General features: G+C 42.1%; 1 long non-coding RNA gene across 4 annotated transcripts in view; it reads left to right on the plus strand.

Annotated features, from left to right (window-relative positions):
* The window catches only part of LOC125019305, a 275637-nt gene that overhangs the window by 134269 nt on the left and 118684 nt on the right, over window positions 1–22684 (plus strand). For all 4 annotated transcript variants that reach the window (XR_007114053.1, XR_007114052.1, XR_007114054.1 and 1 more), the window contains exon 6: window positions 2458–2519. This is a non-coding gene — a long non-coding RNA (uncharacterized LOC125019305). The remainder of the gene's footprint in view (window positions 1–2457; window positions 2520–22684) is intronic.

Below are 22684 nucleotides of genomic sequence, written 5' to 3' on the forward strand. Positions count from 1 at the left end.
ATGATTGTCCCTCTAGAATGCAGCAACTTAAAAGTATCAAGAATATATTAGGGAAGACTTTAAAATCCTCTGCACTTTGCTACACGTAGAAGTCCACACATGTTCCACTGTGCCAGTGACGGGGTTTTAAATCTATACCGTAGCTCTACAGGACCCACATTACCATCAGATTGTTGCATTTTAAAGCTACATACCAGCGTGTTGTGCGTTTGCCACCCCGCAGCTGCCTTTTGTACTTGTGCGTTTCTGTAAATTGCCGAGTGAAGGTTTGAACTGTATTTGTGAGTTTTCTTTGTCAGTTTTCACTTGATGTTTTTTTTTTTTTTTTTTTTTTTGGGATGGGGGGGGACTTGGGTCACTCTGAAAAGAACGAATGTTGATCTGAGTGAAAATACCTGACTAAATAAAGGAAAAAAAAAAAAAAGCCTCCCACTCGGCTGCGGTCGCCCACGCCGTCTGTCTTGTTTGTTTTTTCCTGTCTGCTGTCATTCTTTCTACTCCGTCACCCTGTCACTTTCTTTGTGCCACCGCTGCCGTTTGGAGTGCGACTATTGTGCATGCGTCCACGCATCATATCCAGCTGTTACCAGCTCCAATAACCTGCGTGTGTCTGCTCCGATCCAGATCTGCATGTTAGTTACAAGTTCACATACTTATCATTAGTAATATTATCATTATTATTATTTGTTGTGTTGTAGTCTGCTGTGCTTCTCAGCCAAGGTGCAGCGAGAGTTTCATATCAAATCAAACTTTATTTATATAGCACTTTTCATACATAAACAAATGCAACACAAAGTGCTTTAAACACACATACACACATGCATACTCCCCATATCCTCCCCCTCCCCAAGATAAAACAGAGCATAGTTCTTAAACAGGGGGTCAGTGGAGGTGCTGCAGGGGCGACGCAAAATCTGTGGTTGATTAGATATTTCTTATACATGTTTTTTAGTTTCCCCCCACAATTGTATAGCAAGGACCACGCTGCTGCTGCACATGTTTGAAATAAAAAAATGAATATTTGGACCTGTGCATTATTTGAATAGCTTAATATTTAATGCAAAATGATGAGAGTAATGTATATTTATAAATAGCACTAGTTTAATATAGAACTCATAGAGTAGGTAGGAATCCCTGCTTCATCTCTGCAGAAAAATATAGAGCAGGAGAATAAAGTGGGCAAAAGCAGCGCTCTTTAGAGACCATCCCAACCCAGACAGACAGGGACCCACACCACGGCCACAAAGCTCTGGAGCTGGACCCCCCCAACCCTCCAGGCCAGGACAACCCCCAGGACAGCACCCCCCATAGGCAGGACAGACATAACTCCTGGCGTGGACGCGGAGCTAAAAACTAAGGAACAACAGAGTAAAATATGAATAATACTAAAAGCATAGATAGATAGATAGATAGATAGATAGATAGATAGATAGATAGCTTTCCACCCGTCTCGTCAGATATAAAACAATCTGCAAAACAGCTCATTCAGAACAAAAGGCTCCTGGAGCCTCGGCTCATAATGAGCCGTGTTATGTTGAACATAACGTCTGATCTGAAGCTAACCAAAAGAAAATGTGACGGGCAAAGGTTGACGGCGATTTCCTCGTCTGTTTCCTCCTCGTCCTTTAATGTGTCTTTACATCAGGACGGTGGGACGCAGTCAGTCTTTCATCTGTGCTTCCAGGCTGCATTTCCACCTCCCTCCATCAGTCAGTGCGCGCGCGGGTGCCGACGGGTCTCTTTATGGAAGTGTTTGTGCGTCTGGACGTGTATTTTTGCAACTGCCACTTCACCCCCCCCATCCCCCTCCCTTCCTCCCTCTCTCTCGCTGCCGTAAACGCTCTCTCCCCCGTCTCTCTCTCTGATATACATAGCAATGACCCCTGTCTCAGTCATGCTGGCACCATGCTGTGAATTCCATCTAAGCAGAAAAACAAGTGGAGATTGTTATGCAAATGGCTGTGTGGTGGGCCTTGTGCAGGAGTGTGGGGGGGGGGGGATAAATAAAAAAAAAAAAAAAATGGCGATGTTTGTATCCTTGTGTGTGCTGGGAGGCTGAGAGAGATGGAGAAGAGACGGAGATAGAGAAACTGAAAGGAGAGAAAAAATCTAAATAGGAGAAAGTAAAACGGAGGGGGCAGGAAACATATTAAAGATGCAGAAAACAGACAGGATGGCACGATAAGATGCTCTTTTGAACGTATGTTTACAGGAATGGAATCCGCCGTGGGCAGGTGGTCTATACCTGCAGGATGTGTTTACTGTGTAAGGGATCCTCACGGATCAGTGTGTGTGCATCATGCAAATCAGTCGCTTTTTTCTTCCTTCTATATATTCTTTGCATCATGTATCGTGCATATGTCCACGCATGTGTGTGTGTGTGTGTGTCTCTGTGTGCTTGTGCTTCTGGAAATGCTGACTTCTTTCTTTCTATCTTTCTTTGTCGTACGCACACAGACACACAACGACAACAACACGCGCAGCATGACGAGCTGGGAGGTAATGAAGGGAAATGGCAGGTCAGTTACTGTTTAATTGTCACTGCACTTCATTGGGAACACATCAATCCAGTGATGCTTCGACGAGCGGAAAACAACAGCTACTCACACACACACACGCATGTTAAAATTGGCGATATGCCCAACATGCAGAAAATAAAATAATTACATCATGTGCAAGCGTTTGTCTTTCATAAAATACATTTTGCTGGATGTGTAATTGTTGCCGTTGACGGTTGGATGAACGGATCAGAGGACGCTGACACTGGATACTGTGCGCTTGTGTAGTAGGTGTGTAGGAGGCAACATTAAATAGTCCCTTATTCACTAAACTTTAGGAGAACTTCTGGTGCACACGCGGTCGGTCTGATGTAAAGATGTGACTGATCTTTCTTAAAGCTTGAATGAATGAATGAGTGAGTGAATGAATGTTTATTTGAACACAGAATGAAAGAAAAAAGCAAACAAACAAAACAGCAATAATCATAAGACAACAACACATTTTCATGTTGAAAAGGAGCAGGAAGAACCAAGGTTATTAAATCAATATAAACTATGATCATTTATAAAATATTAATATTAATATGACATAATAATCTAAACTATATAACACATATGAACAGATACACATATAATAACAGTGAGAAACATCATCGTCTTTATACTTTGAGCTGTTTTATATTTGACATTGTTTTAATTCTATATTAAATCTATATTTTTACGCTGATTTTACTGAATGAAACACGAAATCTTTTCTTTTTTGTGTCTCTGTGTCTTCTTGTGACTTTGGTGACACCACTTCAACCCTTAAAGATGTGTTGTGTGTTTTTCGGTAGGAAGTTATTTGCTGCTTTGTTCATTATTTGTGCTGTTTGGAATTGAACTACGTCTGTAAGTTTTAACAGTTTTGACTGTAAGAAAAGTGAGTGTGTGTGGTCCAGATAGATGAAGGTTATTATGTAATATCCTTATGAATAAATATGTTAGACAAGGGTACAGTATATGTTGAGGAGTGATTTAGTGTCTAAACCTGTTTTACTTTATTTAGTATTTAGTAGTGAGATTGAGGTTGAGTTTAGAGTTTGTTGTCTGTTTGTGAGTTAAATATTTTCCGTGACCCTGTTTGGTTTTTCTTGTGTTTCCCGGTTTAATTTTGCAAGTTTCTTCCTTGGTGTTTTGTGTTCTGCTTCACTTCCTGTCTGTGTTTCCTTCAGATTATTAGTTTCTTCTTCGTTGTCTCGTGACAATTCAATGTTCTGCTGGGAAACTTTAGCTCCCACCTGGACCAGATCCACGGAGGCCCCTCCCCCCAGGAGGCCCCAGTCCATTCTCTGATGAGTCACAACTATTATAGAGGGAGACCTACACATGGGTTTAGTTTTATTGGGGATGTTACTGTTACTACTCTACTCTCCATGTTTATTATGACGCCTCTATTACTTCCTGTTCCGCTCCACTACATGTCAGAGCTAACATCAAACCTTTTATACCTCTGAACTTTCTTTGCAAATTCAGATTAATAATAATAAAAATATATAAATTTTTTTAAGAATAAAACATGATGAAACTGTGTTGATCCCAGTGGAGAATTTAGAAACTACGTGTCCGTATTTAAATCAGCTGCAGCTCTACTGATGGGCTCAGCTTACTGCTCGACTAAATAAAACCCAACACGTCTAAATCTGCCGCTGCGCACGTCATCCATCTCATCATCCTCCGCGATTTTGTTCGTCTGATGTCCAAACTTTGATTTATATCCCAGTCTTTATGATTCTTACGTGAAATGAGGCAGAAAAAATATGCGAAAACAAAACTAGAAACAGCCCCTCTCTCCACAGAGTCGCAGAACGCTCGGAAAGAGTTTCAGGATACTCTGAAATAATTAAAAAAAATAAAATAAAAATCTGTCATCTGACATAGTCAAGCCAAATATATCCTCTATATCTGTCAATCTCCTCAACTCATTCCCAGAAAGAAGGTAAATAAGCACCTGTCCCCAAGTATTTTAAAAATAACCATAATTAATCTGTAGCTGCCTTCAGGTTATGATAAAATGCAGGTACTTTGAGTGTGGATGTATTTATTCTAAGCAGCATTAAGTCTCTTAACTAGTCCAACATGAACATCATTTCTTGCGCTCTCACTCTTTCTCTAAAGTTTTTTTTTTTTTTTCCATATTTTCCACGTTTTTATTGGTCACGCTCGGCCAGAACTCTGACACGTTCTGCCTCTTCCACTTTCTCTGTGTTTGTGTCATCCACTTCTCTCTCCTGAGCGTTGCCCAACAACGTCATCAATTATTAGCTCTGCTTTATGAAATCCCAGTGCAACTCGCCACCAAACAGTCTGTGTGTGTTGCTGCTCGTAGTGGACACTGATCCCACACACTTCTTCTTCTTCTTTTTTTTTTTTTTCCTCTGCTGGTTGCTTTGTCTTGAATGAAGGTTGCATCAGTTTACATCAGCAGCAGGAGAAGCAGCGGAGACAGCGGCAGGGCTGGACCCCCACCCCATCCCAGCCAGCTGTGAGGGCAGCTCCGCACGTAAAGATCATCGCTCTGCATGTAGTGTTTTTACACCTCCTAATCTGAAATGGTGAAATTGATTTGGATGCCAACTTACGTTTAACCTCATGTGAGCCTGCGTGAGGTCCTCAGGCAACAGGATTTGATGGAGACGTGGCCCAGAACGGTCACACAGAGCAGCTAGTAGGGGAAGTTTGTTGAGATTTCAGGTTGTGAATATAGAATATAGAATATAGAATAGAATAGAACAGACTAGAACCTTTTCTCATTGTACATCTCAGCATACAACCAAATTCAAGAGAGTGTCTTCCCTCCACTGCAAAGTAAAGTAAAAACGCAGACTAAAAAATATAACAGAAATATATATATGTGTATTTGTGGTACGGCTGCATTAGACAGACACAAACAAATACACATTATATTTATTTTGTTTACAAGAAAAACGACCAAAATTAAAGTCTTGACAGTTTCAATATGTCTGTTCTCAACATTGTTGGTATCAAAGTCAACAAATAACTGAGAATGTGTTCAAAATAAATGAACCATCGAGCCATTAGCAGCAGTCGAGCTCTAATCCTGGCTCCATGTTCCCCACCAGCCTTTCACACTGTTGAGGACTAATCTTGTCCCATTCTTCTTGAATTTCTACTTTTAATTCTTCTGAATTCTTTGGTTTGTGATTTGAAACAGACCTTTTGTTAATCCACCACAGATTTTTCAATTGTTCTCACGTCCAGGGATTGAAGGCCCAGACTAAGACCTGGATGTAGCAAAACATGCAAACATGTCGAGTAATTGAGAGTTTTCTCCTGGTTGAATGACTGCACAACGAATACACAATAAAACAGAAAACAGTGGACATAAACATGTGGTAGGACAGGTGAGTTTAAAAGACAGGAAGTAGAAATATGTTTGAGAGATAACTGATTACAGAATAAAACAGGAGATACAAGGAAACCAACCGGTTTAAATGGACTCTGGGGCACTTCTATTGGAGCTACCGCAGAAAGACAGACAACCACTCACACCTGCTGCCAGTTAACGATCAAATAACCCAACCATGACGTCTTGGATTGTAGGAGGAAGCTGGAGCAGATTTTGTTTTGCTTTTAAAACCAGAAATAAAAATAAAATTTCATTTTTATAAATTATCATATATTATATATATATATATATTTATCTGTGATTTAAAAATAAATAAAAGTGCAAGTAACCTACATTATCAATCCACACTGGTCCAGGCATGGATGCAGTTTCTCCAGATACCTTGTGTCAGAAAGTCCTGACGCTGCATCTGAATATTGTTCCAGAATCACGTCCATGCTCCGTCTGTTTAGACCCTGGCTGCCCAATTTGGGGTCAAATTTGACAGCTACATATATTTATCCACCGTATACTTTCTTTTCCCCACCGTTAACGCTCGCTGCTCTCGCTCTCTTGGATTATTATTTATCGGTGCACTTCCTCTCCTGACCAGAGAATAACATTGTGATGCATTGAGGGTGGGGTGGCGCTGTTGAGCTCCTGCAGGTTCAATTCCTGTAAGGTGAAGAAGAGCAGCAGCGAGTGCGGGGATTCAGATGGAGCGTGTCAGGTAGTGACACAGACACACAAAAACTAAAAATAAGTTGGGAAAACGATCATGTTTTTACCGAGATCGATTCCACCGCAGTGTATGTTGTATGACTGAAGTGTGTATGATTAATGGGGGCATGTTTTGTCCCATATCACTTTGTTTATTGCACTAAATGTCTTTGTGTGAGATATAAGTCTAAGGCCTGGTAATGATCTATGTCTGTCTTCAGATATTTTTATTATTTAAAGAAACCACTTAGATATTCAGTCATTTTTTGAACATAAATGTGAAGCAAAATAACCATTCATTTTTTAAAATTCATTTGTGGTAATGTTTATTTTGCACATACATGCTATATATACCCATATGAATGTACTGCATCATTAACAATTTGGCCCACAATTCAGTTTTGGTCCTTCACAGGGAAGACTTTGGGTCCCTGGTTTAGAAAATCTTTTCTAAAGTTCAAAACAAGCTCTTCTTCTTCACCTTCAAAAACTTCTTATTTTAAATCAATCAAATAATGTCCCTTTTCTCATTTAGTTCTCTTTCTGTTTTCATTTATTAAAAGGACACAAAGGGTAAATTTACTTTTAAACTGACAATCAGATATATAATAAGATATATAATAAGATGTTATTCTTTTATTTATTTATTTATTTTCGAGTCAAACTTAAAATATCAAAAAAGTGATGGAATCTCCAAACTTATATATATGTAATTGTACGGTCAGTGGTAGACACTGTAAATCCTCGTTGGAAAATAAGCAAAGATAAATTATTATTCAGATTATTAAGTGTTGCGTAACAGCAGCAACATAAACACTTCTAAAAAATACTTCTAGTAAAGATTAAAAATATATCATTTAAATACTGTGAAGATGTCAGACGCTGGAGACAAAGCCGACTGTTCTGTCTGACAGTGGGATGAAGACAGTGGCTTGTGGGAGACTGTAGGAAAAGGAAAAAAAAAAAGTTCTATTTTCATTTTCAACCTCCATCAAATTCTCATCATAATTATGTCAATATCCCTCCAAATGCAAACACTTCCAATCCTGACAGAAAGTAATATGGTGAAAGGCCATTAAAAATGCCCCCTCCTCTCCAACCCCCCCCCGTGCACAGACACACACATATGCACAGCAATCACCTCCCCAACTTACCCCCCCCCCCTCCCCCCCTTCTCTCATCCCCACCCCCCCGCCCTCCACCCAATAAAACTTTTGGCAGGCCTGAGCTGTTGTAATTGGCAGCCGGCTCGCCGTGCCGATAGACTCCCCTCAGTCCTACGGGTCAAGAGTAATTTACTGAGCTGCTAAACGCCGCTAGTTCCTCTCTCTTTCTTTCCAGTCCAACCCCCCCCCACCCTCAACCTCCGCCCCCTCCTCCTCCTCCCCCTCCTCACATCCCCTACCTCCCCCGGCATCCATATTGGAATTCCCATCCAGGCTGTATTACAAGCCGAGATGATGGCTTAATCCCTTGTTAATTAGGGACAACATCTCCAGCAGCTGAGGCTAAAGCGGAGAGCGGCGGAGGCTCCAGAGACGACGAGGGCTCTGGACGAGCTCGGGGCCCAGTCAGGAGAGCCTGGCTCGTGCTCAGAGAGCTGGCAAGGGATGGGGGGAGAGGAGGAGGAGGAGGAGGAGGAGGAGGGGGTTTGGATGTTGCACTGGATGAGGATTGAAAGGGACCCCTGCCTAATCCCCAGCTGATGACTCTTCTAGGCTAATGGAGCCTGGACAACTGGGCAACCGGATGCTGCCGTTGGCTCGGTGCTGGCCCACTCCACTACTCCACTCCACTTCAGCCGCTCCAGGAGTTGTTTCACTGGGGAGTTCTGTTACAGCCCCCCCCCCACCCCAAAAACTTAATTCATTTGTCGGATGATTACAAAATAAAATCCCTTTTTTTTTTTTGGAAACAAAAGTAGGATTTGTTTGACCGTGCTCAGATTGCCGGCGATTTCAACGTATAGAGGTGCATCTCTTTATCTGTGTGAGTGTTTGCAGACATTTCTGCGGATATTTGCTCATCACCTCATCTGCTTTTCTTGACAGCTATGGATCAGATTTCCCACGGTGTTCAGAAAGCCTCAGCGGTCCCACTCAGGCAAACAAACAAACAAACTTAATCCCAGTCATAACCGGCTCTACACTGTTGTTTTCTTGTGTAAAATTGGCTTGTGTAAAAGCGTCTGAGGGAAGAATTTGCAGGTAAATGAATAAAAAAGGAAAAAAAAAAAAAAGGAAGAGGAAGGAAAGGGAGGGTGCAGCCTGAGAGTGAGCGGCGTTAAGATGAGGGGGTAAAAAGGCGGATGAAAAGTGCATCTTCTTACGTTTCCCTTTCAGGCGCCAACAAAAGCCCATTTATTTGAGGCTGCATTTCCACTGGCTAAGTGTTGCCGTGCACCGTTAGCAGAGTGCATTATGAATACAGCCAGGATCGTCGCTGCCCCTCCCTCCCCTTCCCTGCCGCCCCCCTTTCCCGGAAGGCCCAGACTCCTGGGGAGCTCCAAACACTAGGTAATTATCCAGCACCACACCGCCTGCTGCTTCGCTACCTGTGTGTCCAGCATCACTGGAGAGAAGGAGGGTTAGGATGGAAGGGAAGGATGGAAACGGAGAGGGATCAAAGTAGAGGGACAGAAGCTGTGTGAGTGTGAATGTGGACGCGGTAAGTAGAGGCTCGGAGGGAAGGAAAGCGCGGAAGTTGTGAGAGCGATGGCGGAGATGGATGAAGGAAAATGTTTGATGCCTCTCGATGCCACCTGCTGTATATGAGTCAACACGTTTACGGGAAACTATTAGATAATGTAAAGACTGCTGCATGCGCCACGAATGCAATTTAGTGAACAATAGTTAACACTCTTTAGTAAAAATGTCGTGCAAGAATAGATGTCCTTCTTCAATACACGGATCAGGCATAACATTATGACCACCTTCCTAATACCGTGTAGGTCTTTCCTTGTGCCTCCAGAGAGAGAATGGACATGGGAGGAGGATTCTTGATACATGCTAATGCTAACAGCGAGCTAACGCAACATTAGTTATGTGTTTCAGAGGTGTCCAAGCTCAAGTTGCATTTACTACGTTACCCTCCACAGTGGTTCCACATATTTCTTGTAATATCTTTGTTGCAGAGGCTTCACTTGATAAAGACAGACCAGACATCGTCCCCTCTGTGTCCTCCTTTGGTCAAATCGTCCATCCAGTGAGTCCTATCAGTAAGAGTCAGCTTTTTAAAATAACTCTCACGACATATTCTCCAAAATATGCCTTTTTCCTCGTCTGTTCTTGCCAAAACAGCCTATGGTGTTTGAGATCTTTTGCCACTGAGAAGGGGTCTATAACATTTTTGTTTTCCAGTTTTGTGTCTTCCTAAGATGTCGCTGCAGCACAACCTTTAAGTTGAAATGCTCAAACATGGAATGAATTATCTCCCCATCTACTCAAAGTTTCATTAAGTTGCCGGAGTTGCACCTTTGTGAGCCTTGCTAACTTTCTTTGTCGCTTTGTTCTCCTCTGGTATCATAATGACGGCATTTAAATTCCATCACACTGATTTAGCACCGAATATTTGCTAATGCTAATCCCAATCAGCTGGGACCGACTCTTTAGCGCGCTTGCTAGGATGCAAACAATGCACCTGCCAGCCCCGTTGTTTTAAACGTGTCAAAGCAACACATCAGATGTTAAGAAGTCTGCACGGAGCACTGACTTCCAACAGAACTCGCTCCACAGACACAGGTGATGACGGTGTGATGTCTGCTGATACTTGGCCTTCAGGTCCAGACAATAGTGAAAGCCAAGAACACAAGGGTTCACATCAGGGGTGTCAAGGTTCTACAATCACTAGGTTCACAACATATTAGGTTGATTAGACATTTTTTTATATATTTTTTATAACCCTAACCCTTTACCCTGCAAATGTAAAGAGAGATTATCCAGTTTTTAGGTCAAACCCCATGTGTGTATGTTTACGTTTCTGAAATAAAAAAAAAATAAATAAAAACAGGCCTAACGACGCCAGTGGTTCACCTCCTCCTGGTGAAAAGCATTTTTGTTAGTGACAGAACATTTTACTAATTGAAATGTTCCTTTTTGTAATAATATTTTGCTGTGCCGATCTATTAAGCTAAGATACACCATTAAAATGAATAGATAGTGGTGTTGGTGGGAGGGGGTCTGTGCCCTTGTGGCTCACCCTGTTAAAGTGTCTTTATTAGGAGTCAGGGACTGATCACACTGCTAAGTGACCTGCCTAGGTCACAGAGAAGGGCAGCTGCTGTAATTAGTATGCTCTTCGGCGAGGCAGGACCGCATTCGGCTTCAGCCACATTAGTATGCCTCAGTGTGTGACTAAGGGGTTACGCTAAGCTACACCAGCCATTAGTATGCTCGCTTCTCAGTGGAAGATGCTGTGCTAGGCTGTGTTGATGATTAGTCCGTCCCACCGAGGGACAGAGTGGACACTGAACAGAGCTGAGTGCTCTTTTCCCACCATGGTGGCTGGGTTGAAAGACCCGTCGTACGTTTTTCAGTCTAATTCCGTCAAAAACAAAGCGGTTACTTTTGTTTCGGGCAACTCTAAAGTTGTTTTATTTACGTGACCATATATTTTTTTGCTTACTTGCTGTAGCCACTGTATACCTGAGCTGAAAAGTTGATAGAGAAACCAGAAACAGGGCAACTTCTAAATGCTTTACATAAACAGGCAGTACTGCGGTTATACGATTTGAAACCATTTAAACATTTAAACCATCTTGTGACAGTTCAGTGTTCTGCTGGGAAACTTTTGGACCTGACATTCATTCATGTGGATGTTACTTAAACATGTAGCACCCACCTAGACCAGACCAGACACCCCCCACTCCATAGCAATGGCAGCAGCCACAAGAACACTTTAGGAACAACCCAAAAAAAACCACGAAGAACAGCACAAGGTGTTGACCTGGCCTCCAAATTCACTAGATCCCAAACTGATCAAGTATCTGTGAGATGATCCACAGAGGCCCCTCCCCTCAAAGACTAACTAACAACATTCAACCTCTTCAGAAGACCCATGTCCGTTCTCTGACGAGTCACCACAGCTGATACCTACACAATATTTGGAAGGTGGTCATAATGTTGAGGTGGATCAGTGTATATATCTACAAAGAAAAAAAGAACAAAAAAATAAAATAAAAAAAACACAATATCTCACCGTATGTCTTCTGTTATCATCGTCTCAAATAAACCGTGCAGAAACTTGGTGTTTTACGAGCACTGCAGCAGTGTTTGATAGAGTATGGAAGGTGCTGAGCCCCCACTACCCTCAGTCAGAATGCCCTTCCTCTGCAGGGCAAAGCTGGCCCAGGCTGCACTACCCATTAATATGCACCTCGTCAGCAGGCCGGCGCTAGGCTCGGCTACGCCAACCATTGTTCTGCCACAATCAAATTAGCCCTGCTGATGAGGCCTGAGCTCTGTGACCTCCACAGGCCCAGTGGCTCGGCAGCCCCAGAAATGACAAAGAAGATCTGAGAGCCTGGGTCTTCAGGGACGGCGGGGGCACACATACTGATTTCTGATTATGTCGGCTCTCCTTTTATTTATATATTTACCCGCTAGAAGTAATTGAGACGAGGTGTTGACTGCAATATGCGAAGCAGATGCCCCCGGCAAGCCGCATGTGAACTTGGCACCGATGTCTAGCGAAAGACAAAAGGATCTCTATGATGTCTGTGTATGTTTTCTGCGAGTGTGTTACTTTTGTTTTGTCCCTGCAACTATAGCGTTTGTGTCACGCTCAGGCATTGGCAGTCAGCTCATCCCTCCCAGATCCCTCCAGACCGTCCCTTCCCTCCACCCACCTCCCTCCTCTCTCTTCACCTCTCGTCCACATTTGTCTGATTTAGTGTGATCAGATGTGAGAGCCGACGCCTGCTGCTGCTGTTAATGCACCGTGGGCTCCACATAATAGAAGCTCACAGTGCCTATCCTCCTGTCCTCTCTGTGTGTGTGTGTGTGTGTGTGCAGGAGGGATGGCGTGGCATGAATCAGGTACAACTGGAGACAAAAGAGGTGGAAAATTAAATATGTAGCATACCAATATTTACAATCCGGGCGCGCGCTTAACGTTTCGTACGTCCGCTCTTCTAACCGGAACGCGGTGAAAACATATATCGAGCAGATTTGTCAAACAAGACGTTATCGCGGGGGAGTTCTCCAAAAGCCCGACTGACCTGCAGATTTGATATGGATCAGTGGAGGTTCTCCGGGAGAGCGGAGCGCGGAGGAACGCGGTAAAGAAATCACAATCACATTGCACAATTGCACTCCGGATGACTGCAGATCGGCTGGAAAAGAGAAAGGGTTGAGGAAGGAAGTTCATGTCCTATAATTTTCAAACATGTTAAAAGCGATGCCTTGACAGTTTGCCTTCACCGGGCAGATATCACGTTGGAAAAGTTGTCGTTTTTTGTGGTACCTGGGTGAAACTTATTCTGAAAGCTATTATTCTGTGCTTACGGTTTATTTCATGATTTCAGGTCCCTGTTAAATGAATCAATTAAAAAAGGCATATTAATTGCTGCTACAGTGTTAAAAGCTTTATCCGTCTTTGTTTTAATTATTCTAAGAAGAACGATTAGTTAAGCACCTTTAGAAAAATTGCGCTGCCCTTTTAAAAAGACGGTAGGCTTGAGTTGTTGTTGTGCACGGCTCGTGAATGTGTCACACTGAACTGAGGTCATGTCGCAGGAAAATGTTGAAAAGAAGCTGATCGTCTCGGAGGTGCATTCGTTTGCAGAAAATGCATTCCATGATTAAAGAAGTTTCTTCCGATTCACCACAAAACATGCGCATGCAAAAGTTCACCTTACATATATTTTCTTTTAGCCCGGTGTAATCAGAGTCAATACTCATCAGAATAGGAGCCTGGTAACACAACTTTTAATTAAGGGGCATAATTCAACCGAGGAAACAAACACATCTGCATCTGCCATTGTGTTATGAACATAATCAACTCTGTGACGCTCAGATCATGTTGATGTTACTCTCCTGTCCATTATTGCATGAAGAGAACTTGACTTCTAGGCTCCATCTCTCCATAATATCAAATGTGTGATTACAAGGTTTCAGAACAAGCCGTGTATTAGAGAGAGTGTAACCCTATAAGGCGGATGTGCTGTGTTAAAATAAATGTCTTATTTTCACCATTAACAGGCCTATAAATGTTATTGCCAATGTCTGTCAATATGTAAAAGGTCCTCACTTAAATATCCCAGCGTCTACTTACTTTAAATATCTTAAATGAGCCTGTAAAATGCTTGTAGTCCAATCACCTCATCAGTCATGGAGCTGTGTTTACCTTCTCCTCAGTCTCCTCTGTTCATCCATCACTGTTACTCAGAAAAATGATAAATACTCAGAAATAGTGAAAATTAAATATGAAACCCCTGGTTGACCAGACTCTCTCTAATATACAGGTCTGGGTTTCAGCTTCAGAGGGAATGTCTTACTATTCGTCTGCTCCAAGTTTTCTTTGTTCTGTCTGGACTCCTTAAGCTTGTTCACACCTGGTAACCCATGATGTGACAACGTGATGACGTCCCATAGAGTTTCTTGTGTTATCAGAAATGATTGACTTATGCTGTTTTCAAGCTTCCTCGTATTCTTGCAAAGCATTGAGATGTTTTAGGGCTCATTAGAGCAGAAAGATTAATTCGAGAGAATGGAACATGTCTCTGAAGAATGGACTTCCAAGCGAAGATGTCTTACTGTGGTTAAGGTTTCATACATTCTCTCTCTGGTTCATCGTGTGGCTACTACAGAAAGGCTCACATACATTACATCATAGTTTTCATCAGCAGACATTAGTTTCAACTCGCCAAAGTCTCGTGTCAGTCACAGAAGAAACGGTCGTCTTCGTTAACTAAAATCAGCGCTGTCAAAAAGCCTGTTTGCTGGATCCATCTGATCACCCTCGTGCTCACTCGCCACCCTCTTGCTTCATCACTGTCAGCTGTGAAGCTGCGCACCAGTCATTTCAGCCTCCTTAAAATGCATGTCATTTCACTGTGTAACAGATTTCTTTGAGCACTATAAGCTAAAATGGCTGACAGCAGCTGTTGTAACCACTAGACTGTTCATGGTTGGCTAGCAAGATAGCGCTTAGCTGTCTGGCAACAGCAGCTAATCAGCTAATCATGGTAGCATTCACAGCTTCGTGTGGGATGTATTTTTATAGACGGCGTGTAGAGGAACTCTGCCACGCTTAGGGATGGGCATCAATAAGATTTTATTGATGCTGATGCCATTATCAATTCTCTTATCAATTCCTCCTGTGGATTTTCGGTGTAGAAAAGGCGTTGGTGGTTTTATTGAGTTTCTAAACAAGAGATCAAGAGCTTGTGTAAGAAAACAAATAGGAAATTGGTCACTAGATCTTCACTAGCTTTGCGCTGCTGAGACTTGGTGGCAGTTGAAGATTGTTGAACACACGGGTCTCTCGTTATTTAATACATGCGTTGTTGACAAACCCTTCATCATGTTGGTGGTGTTGATGCCTTTGCTTGAAATTACGGTGCTGCATAGATAGAATGTTGCACTTTTTCAGTCCCTTTTTGAGAAGTGAAGCCACTTTGGACTGTTTCAGTTTTTCCACGATCACATCTTCCTTGTGGTCATGTGATGTGAATGACGCTCTTCTTTTGTTTTATGGCGGTTTTGCAACTTTTAGGTGCATTACCGCCACACAACTGGACTGGGATGTAAAGATTTGGCCTGAAAAGTATCGATAAGGGGAATCGATAAGCATGAAGGCTAGTGATATCAATGAATGCAACCAGTTCTTTAGCGGATTTCTGGCGATGCGTTAAGGAACACGGTTTTTGAATTACCCTAACTCACAGTGGTTTGCACCATAGACAAAATTAACAGTGTGGCTGAACACTGGGAAGCTGTGTCATTGTCTGGAAGACCTTTGTGACATCTGCAGGGTATAACTAACTTCATTTTTTCCAACAAATTCCTCCAAACAACTCTCTCTTCCTGTCTCCTCGCTCTTGTCCTCATTATTACCGTAATGGCAGCTTTTTTAACTTTTGTCCATTGGTGAGTTATAGTAATTACATTTTTGCCATGCTTGTTCAAATTTGGGCTCAAGAATGCCAAAAAAGTTTTTTTCTGAACCTCCAGGGAATCTGATGTGCAAAACCGAGGGAATTTTAACACAACTTTCCTGTAGTTACAGAATTCATTTGGAGCTCCGTGGTTGGTCGTCACTCCGCCGCGGCCTTATCACGCGCCTCCGCTCTACGGCTTTTGTCGCAGAGTCTTCCAATATTCTCATCCTCTGTGTCTTAGCTCACTTTATCTCTCTTTTCTTCCCAGCAGCTGGCTTGAATACTGATGGAGCTCACTCTGGATCTGATTAAGCCCCCGCTCGGCAGAATCAGACAGTAGACATAAATATCTGGGGGCATCTGAGAGAGAGACGAGTCGGTTAAAGAGGACCGAGTGTAGATCAGGTTTCTAGCCCTGATGAAAATCGATGCGACTTGACCGGTCGCAGAGTGACTCAACATGTCAGCTCTAAAGAGAGCAGCCATTATATCATTAGAGCTAATTTCATCTTCCCCTTCTTGTGTCTCCATTGTTATTCAGTCGTTTAGCGAGGATGCGCATGGAGATGGTTCATGACTGTCCAATGTCATCATTTTCAACGAGCTTCAAACACCAAAGATGGAGGCTTCGAATTGCCACAGTGTGCTCCTTTTGTGGAGATGATGATGATTCTAATTTTCACTTCTAAATGATAAAAAAAAAAGTTAGACCACGAAAGCTGTTAGTAGGTCATTGAACCATCTGTGACAAAAAGTGCCAAAAGCGAGAAAAAGACCAGGTTTACTTTAGTGCTTTCTTTTTTTTTCCTCTAAAAACACTAAGTTAACTACAATCTCAGTAAACTCAGGCATGCAGACAGCTTTGGTTTAATTTGCCTAGGAGCCATAATCACCAAGGATTTTATGCTACCATTAGCAGTCCTCCTAAATAGTGGTAAAAATTCCTATTATGCAGAGTCTCCAGAAACGTCTTTACAAAGCTCCTGAGAACATACGTTAACAGAAGAGTCGTCCTTCATACAGAGGGAGGAAAACGTAAATGAACGTTTGCATGATGTCAGTGATTATTTAATGCATTCATCTGGACACACTAGGAGCTGAGTACATGCTGGTTTAAAGAATTGTGCAAACCATCATCTCTGGTATTTGTGAACTCTGGAAAACATTCTCCAAGTTAGGTTTAATTTTAGCATCAGCAGCCACCTGTCGAAATTTAGAATGAACCCCTGGAACGACTTTCAGAGTAATTCTCTCAAATGCCTGTTGCTCATACAGCAGATTTATTTTTTACTGGTTTGTAAATAATAAGTCAAATTAAATAATGATAATAATGAAAAAAAATCTGTTTCAATAGACTTATTTTTCTACAACAAGGCGAGATGACAGTTGTTTCAGACATTTTATTTTTTATTTCTGGACTGCTGTCAATCAAACGTGACAAACTGTGACACCAAACTGTCACAGTCCTGATGAAGTAAATAATGTTTTTTGTGTTTTTTCCCATGTATTAAACCCAAACTTTTATTGAGCTAATTTATTTATAAATATTCAATGAAAACCCAGGTTTTGAGATTCTTATTTTACAGTCATTCGCGACGTACATGACTCCAAGACTTCATCGAAGTGCAATTATAATCATAATCAAGAAGTAGCCCACCTGTGAGGAAAATAAAATATATTATTATTATTATTATTTAGATCCCTTACCATTCAAAATGTGCATGAATACTGTAAATATCCATATAAGTTTTGTTTTTTCAATTAGAACAAATAGTTGTTATAACTTTCTTTAATTTAAATCAACCAAAATATCTCTTTCCACTGTGACTGTGTGTGTTCGGAGCTGTTAAAGCATTATTCTTGAAATACAATATTTTCTGTTGTCTACAAAACCAAAAATTATAGCAGTTATTATATCAGATTTTTATTCATAATTATAATGTCCCTTACTGATTCATTATAAATGTCATTTAGCCGGATGAAGTCATTCTTATTACACAACAACATGTTTTGCTTAAAATAAAATAATTAATTGTTTCACGTCGCTGAGTAATTTTAAGATTCCAGGTCAGCTCCCGTTTCTCCGGCACTGTGACTTGCAAAAACCTCCCTTTCTTCAAGCAATGCTCAAATATCTCCACTAGAGGCTCCCTGTTGAGTGTAACACACACGCACACACACACACACGCATCCTGGGGCCACGCACACATGCACGCGAACACACTCTTCATACATTCCCCCATGCCGTTCCCCTCAAACACACTCCTGCAGAGCAGGGACCGGGGTGGATTGCTATTTGGCGTTGCAGGGCATTAGCCGCTGATGTCTTAACACTTGTAAATGAACCCTCCGCCCCTCCTAATCTGTCACTTTAATGCACTATAGATTTTATTTCAGCCTCTGTAGTATCACATTCTCAATAATAATCATCAAGCCGACGCTGTTGTCCCCTCCTGCAGAAATTAAATCTCGCTGCTGAGTGCACAACTAATAAAAGATGTTGCCGGAGGAAATAAAAAAATAAATATGATGAATCATAAGCAGCGGGGATTTGTATTCAGATGCGAAAGACAATTACACAAAGAGTTTGAATTTATCAGCCTCTTCGCCTCTCAAAGGCTCAATAACGGGCCACCACCGCCGGGCGCTCGGTGCTGCACACACACACACACATGCACACACACACATCGCTCTCATGGACATCTGCACACACTCTGCAAACAAACACCATCGAGTATGTTATGCAGGAAACATGCACACACACACACACACTGGCTCAGGTACCCTGTGAGACACACTCTACATGCAGACACACATGCTCGTAAAGGACAGCTTGTTGATGAGTTAGGATACTCAAGAAAATGCGTTTGAATTTATTTGAAACTTTTGCTCAGCAACAGCCCCTCCAGAAAACTCAATAGTTCCACTAATGGATACAGTGCATGTGTGCTAGTCTCATTGAACTCTTGGTTATCTATGCAGCCGTGTGCAGTCGTGGGGGAGGTAGCGCAACGCCGTTTCACTGTGGGAATGCAGTTCAACATGTCAACATGAAAAGTAATAATGAAAAAGAACTTCTTCAGTCTTTTTGTGCTAAAATACAAATGAATAGATTGAATTTGAATGTCTTTTTATTACTTTATTTTTTTTGAATAATGAGCTGTCATCATATTTTTTTGTGTTAAAAAATTAAAAATTATACAAAACAAACTTTATCGAGCTTTTTCTTCCAAACATATTGTGAAATTAAACTTGTGTCGTCCAACAACGAACCGACCTCGGAGTCCGAGCCGAATGGAGCCGAACATATAGTTGACGTCATTGGGAAATCTGGTACCTACACCAGCTCTGTTTACCTTCTTCTTCCATGTTCTGGAGTCATACGCCAGCGCAGCGGCTGTGGAGCATGTGGACGTGCATTGTCCGGTTAAAGTCTGATTAAGGCGTATACATGCTGATAAGGAGAACTCTGATTTTAGTTTGAGTAACACGTTTAAATGCAGTTAAGTTGTCCAGTTTAAGTTGGATTAAGGCAATAATTATTTTTTTTCACCTGCGTGTAAATTGTAAATGGTTTTGAACAATACAGTGAAGTTCAGGCAGCTGTAATACGACTGTGAGAAGACTAGCTCCCCCTTAGCAGAGCTACTCCACACCGTAAAGCTGCCGGACCAACGCCTCCCTGGATAGCTCACACCTAACCCTCTGTCATCCTTCTCCACTCCTCGGCTACTCCTTTTCTCCCCTCTGCTCTCATCTTTCCTCCTGGCCTTTGTCACCCTTCTTCTTCCTGTGCCGTGGCTGGCTAGTTGACAGTTAGAGCTGGCCGGGGTCACTCCCAGGGGCTCAAACGGGTGCAGCTCCGGAGCTGGAAGCCCCCACGCCCCAGCAGCTCCCTGACTTGCCCCCAGCGAGAAGCGAGTGAAGTGTGGGTCTCTCTGCTGGGAGAGGAGGCTGAAGGCCTGGAGGTTTGGCCCCGGACCACCGCTCCTCCCGCAGTGAGACCAGGCCAGACGCAGCCTGCCAGGGGTTGACTTGACCCCCTCAAACTGATGTGGCACAAGCTGGCAGAGCGGTCACTGCTGCCGCTGAGTTTGGGTGGAAAAACGATCTCTGCCCCTTTCCCACTTACTCACTGAGCCCTGCTTCCTTCTTACCACGTGCAATTTCTTTCTCTTACATTTCCATTTGAATGGAGTATATTGTGTCTAATACTCTTATCCACGTATGTGATACCCCTGTCCGCTAGCAGAACTATCCATGCACAACAACAAATGGTCTCAAGATGCTTCACACAAGTGGATGGGAGATGGGACATACCGCTAATAACATGCTATACAGTAACAGGAAAAAATGCACAAGTAAAAAAAATAATGAGATAATGAATTAGAGGACTGGTGCGAGAGAAGAAGAAAGTAGCGGTTACCTGAGTCAACTGAGCAGGATTTAAATATAATATCAACAGGAAATATGGATTGGGGATCTCATTAAAGTGGAAAAAGTCAGCATACCATATTGGAATATAAAAAATAGAATGTATCAACTGTATTTTGCTTCCTAGGAATAGCTCATATACAGTTCAATTCAGGTTTTATTTATATAGCATGAGTAACGATAGAAACACAAGAAGATCAGGGTGGAGGGGAGATGGGACATACAGCTAATAACAGGTTATAGAGTGGTAGCACACAATGCATTAAAATAAATAGATAATAAATTAGAGGATAGGTGCTCTGTGCATCATCTCCCTGTAGCCTAGGCCTATAGCAGCATACATCAGTACATTTACATGCACGTAAAAAACACTACAACTAATTATTGCCTTAATCCGACTTTAACTGGACACTTTAAGCGCATGCAAACACTTTACTCCAACTGATATCGGAGTGTTCCTTATCTGACTAAGACACCCAGAATGGGTGAATAGAAATTGATTTTCCCCGCCATGTATAGGAGTTTAACTAAACAACAAGTATATTCATGCCCCACAACCACTGCTCTGGCGTATGACATCCAACAAAGTCGGTTGTAGAAGAAGAAGGTAAACAGAGCCAGTAGAAGAAACACGTGAGGGATAGCGCCATCTTACCTGCACCATAAATAGCGTGCACATTACGTACGAGATTAAAACGCTATTATCAATCTGGATGCTGCTTGAACTGCCGGTCTGACACATGAACGATTACAGTTGTTTGTTATATGATGTATTAGGTCACCGGAAATGGGGCTGTATACACTGTTGAAAAGACACATATCGCCACCTAGTGTGGAGGAGGAGGACATTTTTCTGTCAGTTATTAGATTTTCTCTGTTGCATGTAAACTGGGACAAAGACCACATAGAGAGGGTGTCTGCCTCCCAAACCCAAACTGGGATCTGGTTCTATAGAGAGAAGGAAGGACTACCAAAAGGCGCTTGAAGAAAGGAAACTGGACTTGTAGAATTTCTTGAAGACGTTTCACAACTCATCCGAGTAGCTTCTTCAATTCTGGAAGAGAAGGAGCACTGATTGTGTGGCAAAACATCTTCAAGAAATTCTAAAGTCCAGTTACCTTTCTTCAAAGAAATTTGGATTACCATGACCTGGATGACCAGACATATTACTATGCACTTTGCTACCTATGCACTGCAGGAGTATGAGAGGACCTCAAGGAAACTTGCAGACTAGAGGAACTACATTTGTTTCAACCTGAGATGCAGGCAACATAAGATTAATCCAGGACTAAGGAAGCTACTCAGATGAGTGGTAATAACGTCTTCAAGAAATTCAAGAAAGTCCAGTTTCCTTTCTTCAAACGCCTTTTGGATTACCATGACTGAGAACCTTCACAGATGTTAGAGAGACAGACATTAACAAACTCAACCCCAGTGTTTTACTACTAGCAGTGATTCCATTAGGATTCGTTATTATATTGAATGATTGGCAACATCAAAATTGCCATGATTATATTTTCGACAGATTCACGCCTCAGATCTCTTTCTTATTACACATATCTCACCACATCTGCCAGAGCCGCCACGCAAGCATCCAAGTATCTCTGAGGTTGAAACGGAGTGCGACCCTGTCCGGGCTCATCGCTTATTACCCCAAAGAGATTGCTCCGTCCTGCTGATAGCTAGTGATGGCTCCTCTTTTTTTTTTTTTTTTTCCCTCCAGGATGGTCTGTCAGACACAGCATCAAAGGTCCGGGGGTCTGGTTGGAATGGCTGCATCCTGGGAACACATTAGCGAGTGCTACTGTTTGTGATCTTTCTCTCTTTCATCACTTTGAAGTTTTCTCCTTTCACTCCACCGACCCCTCTACCTCCCACTCCTTCCATTCTCTGACCCATTTCAGGTTGGAGAAGGGACAGGCGGCGCTAACATTAGCACCTCTCTGCGCTTCGTTTTTAACCACTGCCAAATACTTTTCCAAGTCCTAAATAGGGATCTTTGCGCTAACTTCCACTTATCGAAGCAAATTATAAGAGAAAACACTTTCATGGGCAATTGGCACGAGGGCTGCCAAATAGCCACTTACGGAATCCAAACTAACTATGAAGCAAAAAACAAGGTGAAACTCCACAACAATTACACCCCCACCTCGGCTCACTTTGAAACCCGAGTCTAAGTCCTCCCGGCTCTGACGAGTTACAACACGGATCTGAAAAGACCTCAAATTATCCTAAGCCAGGTACAAGAATTTAATTTCCTTTGATTACATTTGATGTATCTCAAGAACACATTTCAAGAGATTTTCAAAAAGCACTTATTAATTCAGCAGTCATTCAAATGATATCCTATACAGGTAACGCAGGTTAATTGAAGCTTTGCTACCTTGAAACTGTCTCTCAAATCTTGCCTCACTCTTTTTTCTCCCGCAACCTTTTGACATAAATCATCCACAGCTTTGTTAGACTTGAATCAAACTGACACTTTCTCAGACTTATTAAAAGTGCGCAAAGTAAGAGAATAATAATAAAAAAAAGCATAAGGGG

The sequence above is a fragment of the Mugil cephalus genome, chromosome 13, assembly GCF_022458985.1.
Source record: "Mugil cephalus isolate CIBA_MC_2020 chromosome 13, CIBA_Mcephalus_1.1, whole genome shotgun sequence".
NCBI lineage: Eukaryota > Metazoa > Chordata > Actinopteri > Mugiliformes > Mugilidae > Mugil > Mugil cephalus.